This window comes from Montipora capricornis, chromosome 9 (genome assembly GCF_036669925.1).
Source record: "Montipora capricornis isolate CH-2021 chromosome 9, ASM3666992v2, whole genome shotgun sequence".
NCBI classification, from domain to species: domain Eukaryota; kingdom Metazoa; phylum Cnidaria; class Anthozoa; order Scleractinia; family Acroporidae; genus Montipora; species Montipora capricornis.
The window spans coordinates 11,701,183-11,706,182 of record NC_090891.1 but is presented as its reverse complement, the minus strand read 5'-3'; positions in this window follow the sequence as shown (position 1 = coordinate 11,706,182).

The window sequence follows — 5,000 nt, the reverse complement described above, 5'->3', positions numbered from 1 at the left end:
GGAGAACCGGCTGCCGAAATGGTGGGCAGTTTTTACTCGTGGATATTATCCACGAGTTTTGGGATGAATCAGCTCGGTGAATCTGTATGCAAATTTGTCACTCCTAGCCAATCAGGATGGATAGCAAGCGAATCGCAACACAGCTTGGAAAGTGCGACTTCCTGTTCGCCAGGTTGTGGGCCGCCATTGGTGTTTGTGGCTTTTGCACTAAATGTTTGAGCACTTTCTGCTGCATTTTAATAGAAGCAAGAGACTGAAGATGTGAGGAAATGGCGTTCTTCGAAGGTGAAGCAAAAGATTCTGAACAATTACACATTGGTGCAATTAATTGTGTACCGCCTTTCACTGACCAACGCAAAGACTTTAATACATGTCGAAATGGAATCGACAGACACATGGTGAGAAGATTGTCTCTGTCGATCCCCTAAGCTCACGGGGGATAAATAAATTCCATTCGGAAGAAGACTTCCATTTGGAGAGTGACATCGAAGCCATCACGAAGTTTAGCAAGCCATGAGTCATCAAAGCCATGTGAATCCAACTTGAACAACATGACTGACATGACAAACAGTGAGACAACCAAGCAACCCATGCTTCCTGAGACGCTAGTACTTGTGTGTCGGACCAGAGTGACGAACTGTCGAAAGACTCGGTCACTGATTATGTAAGAAAAACTGATGAGGAATCCGTACCGATCCCCAGATAGATGCTCTGGCTCCATCTCTATCTCCGATAGAGCAAATATAAACATGCTCCCCGGGACGGAGAACCATCCAAAATTCCTTACAAGAAAACGTCGTGCTTGTCGCATGTGACGGGGATAAACGTATTTCTAGTTTATTTATGTATTTCATTATTCTTTTAATTCACTTTTAAATTCTTTTATTTCTACTTTTTTTTTAATTTCTTTTTTTAATTTTTTTTAATTTTTATTAGACTCCGCACTCCGTACTCGGGGTTTTCGGAACAGCTAGTTCGGTTTGAGTTAGCATGATAAAATCGTCGCAACGGAATGACAGCGATGCCCACAATAGTTTTTAAAAGGGGACGAAAACCCAAGGTCGACGTCAAAAAAACGGCAGCTGCAGATTTTACGGAGTTAGTTTAGGGTTAGTCGATATCAGAGAAATGGAATACGCTGAGAGCAAGAACATCCGTGTCTGGTGATTGTAAGACAATACGACACTCTGGATAGGTATCTGCAACATACTTAGCATGCAGCAGTAACCTGTCAAACAATAATACACATTTAACATTTTAACATTTTATAATGTTGTTACACTAATAAAAGGGTGTTATGTTTTCAATTGGATTGAGATCGACGTTTGAGATTCGACTTTATAGCTGGACTTAAGGGGTCTTAATGTGATGCCACTGCACTTACGTATTTCCTCCTTTATCCGCCGAGCTGTGTTTACAATCTGCTGAGCGGCATTAAACGAAACATCGCTTACGGATCTGGCATTCTGTGCAGCTGAAGCATTTAGCACGTCTTGCAGAGCTATGTTGCTCGAATAAATAACCTCAGGTTTACTCCTGTCGGGATGCTGGTGGAACACGATGTCTTCTACAAAGTGCTTTTGAAGTCGAAGTTTCAGGTGCTGTTGGCTATAACTAGCGGCCTTGATTCCCTTGTCCTCCAGGAGTTCGCGATTTATCGACAAAAGCGATGACATATCGTATGCCTTCCTTGGTAAATACCCTCACTAATCTCGGCCGCCATCTCTTTGAATGCTCTATCATAAGATGCTTCTCCTTCTATTTCTTTAAAGCCCTTGTGCTTTAGATTGGATTTGCTAATATCCAATTAGCGAAACACGTCTTGTGATACTTTGCCTCAGCAGCTATTAGGTCGTTGTTGACTGAAATGAGAACATGGAGCATTCCATCACTGATCACCTTTGCTTTCTGCTGACTTTCGAACTGACTCACTTGCTTCAAATGTACAAACATTATGCATCTCTCTGCATTTTTTATACGTCTTATTTCGACAAATAAAACACTTAGACCAATCTATATGAACACCAGCTGACGACCTAGAAATTCTGCGTGTTTCCTCATTACCAGCTTCACTCTCCACTTTGCTTTCATGAATGCCAGTAGCATGCCGTATGTTGTGTTCACTGGTGTAGGACGAATAGCACGTGGAATGCCCAAAAAACATCTTGGTTTAGCAAATTGGGTAAGTTCTTGTGCAATCTATCCTACACTTCGTCTTAATGAAGGTTGAGTGCTCTATTCAAAGTGTCAATAGAAGACTTTTTCCCTTTTCTTAAAATTTCATCTTTATCGACCTGGCAAATAATGCATTTAACCAATTTTCGTCGCTTTGGAGGAGACGTTATACTGAAACCAGAAGGGTTATGTTGCTCCTTACTAGTCATGGAAATCAATCTGAAAAATGAACCAATTCAGAAACATGACATACCCATCACAGTTGTCTTTTACCAAAAATATGAAAAGGCGTTCTAAATTTGTCAACGCACACTTTTATACTTAATCAAAACAGTAATATTTTATTTATTTATTTATTTTGCCACTTCAAAATTACAAAGCAATACAAAACAAAAACTAATTAGAGCGGTTTTCAATTGAGTGTCGAAAGTAATTAGGTAATTACTTTGGTTTATGATTACTTTACTCAGTGATTGGTTCAAAGTTCTCGCGTCCTTTTTTTAACCAATCAGAAGTGAAATCTAAACCAATCGTGGCTCACGCGTGCACATTTTCCCGCGCTTTGTGTCGGCTACTTGTAATTACTTCGAGTTTTGATTGGTTTGCCGGATTGTCTCAGTCCTTTTTGATTGGCCAAAGTAATAACTTTGGTTTTGGTTTTACGACACTCAATTGAAACTCGCTCTATAAAACTAGTTATCATTACTGAAAAGAAGTATACTTACATTCAGAGTAGCGAGAGTACTAGCCAAGTGGCCATGGGCGCCGCCATATTGGAGAGCCTCGATATGAATCCGGATAGAAACGTATAACGAGGCTCGGTCTTTGTTTGCAAGACAGTTTTACTTTAATATCACTGGCAGTCTAACAGAACAAAACCATCGCTTTATATTTCCTATCAAAAACTGATAAAAAGTACACCACTATTTAATTAATTAGTTCAACGTCTTCTTCAAAACCGAAAAATATCTGAATGGAATAAAAATAGATATAAAACTCATTGTGATTATTAATGCTTGTTTAAAACTCAAATTGTGGCAAATCTTCATTTTTCATTTAGATGTAATTTGTTTGTTTGCCTCCAAGGGACTAGCCTCGTTTGCGTGCTAGATCTAGACTGATAAAAGTGATATACAGTAAACAGTTATTATTCCTAAAGGCTTTGCTAAGACGATAGAAAGAGCAAAAGAAAGTTAATTTAATAAAGAAGGGATAGATGTTTTGTTTTTGCGATGCTGTTCTTCCAAACAACGGCGAACGCACGTTTGCTAATAGTAGCACATTTGTTACTGGTCATTAAAATCACGTGATCAATCACGTGACATACTTAATAACTTCGAAATGAAGCAAATGCGTATTTAGTATTTCGTTTATTTTCATCAAGAAATAGCGATGTAAACTGCGTTTGAGTTCGTAGCCTCGTTTCCATGCTGAGCCGTGAGGTGACGCAACTTTACGAACTACCTGGCCTTGATCAGGAGGTCTTTCTCTATAAGAGTCAGGCGTCAAACATTTTCTGTGGCGATGGTTGAACGAAACTCTAATTTTTAGATTTTCTGCTCCCTGACCATTAAGGTTGACAGAGATGGCTCGAATGGCTCTCGCATATAAGCCTAGTAGCCCCTTGAGACACCTTATACGAGCACACCAAAAATACTTTGGTAATTACAACGGGTAGTAGCCAAAACGTGGGGTCGGGGTGTCTTTTTTTTCCCAATTTTTTTATTTCAAATTTTGACGTTGTTCTCCTGTAATGTTATATTCGAATGTTCGGCATCTTTCCTTCATTTATGGTGGAAATTAGTCTAAAAAATAGGGAACATACGGAAGATACGAAAGTAACATCTTTGTTTGTTTTTCGAAATTAAGAGAATTTCAGACTGAAATTGGAGTTTTTGTGGGGAATATACGCTAACTCCTGGAGACACTGAAGACTCGCTGAGCTCCACATTTTAATTCTCAAAAACCTCCGCAATACAATTAAAACGAAACAGAACATAGCCATATTTTTTTTGGTGATATTGGATTCGATCCCTTGACGTCCGGATAGAATTGACTAGCAAGTTCCCGTGCGACTCTGGCTTTACTACAAACCGTTTGTAGCAAAGACAGACAAGACATGACATCAACACGAGCAAACGAGCAAATGAGAACGTTGCGTGACTACGTGACGATCATCCTGTTTTTTTTTTTCTCGAGAAGTAAACATTACAATGCTGTTTTAAAGTGTGGAGCTCAGCGAGTCTTCAGTGTTTCTGGCAGTTGGCGTATATTTCATAAACTCCAATTTTAGCATTTACGGAAATTATCTTAATTTCGAAAAACAAACTCCGATTTTCGGAAAGACTAAGTCAGATGCTCGCAAAAAACCAACTTCGATTTAAACACACGCAAAAAATAGTAAAGCAAAGTCTGATTTCGAGAAAAAATCCTAAGATGTCCCTTAAGAACTTGCATAGCTTCCGCAAGTTTCTTAATGTTTTTTACTAATTTCCACCATAAATGAAGGACAGATGTCGGTCATTCGAAAACAACAGTACTGGAGAATAACGAAAAAAAAAATGGGAAAAAGAAGACACCCCGACCCCGGCCCCGACCCTGACCCCGCGTTTTGGCTACTACCACGTAACACATAATAAACTAACGGAGCGTTACAAAATATATTTGGTGTTGACCAGGATTTCTTTGATGATCTTCTCCATGACTTTCTCAGCCGATGCATAGATGACTTTAAAGTTAATTTGGCGAATTTCTGAGTCCATTTTATTGCTGCTACCGACCGCAGAATATCCTATTTCCTCTAATATATACTCACCAAAGGAAAT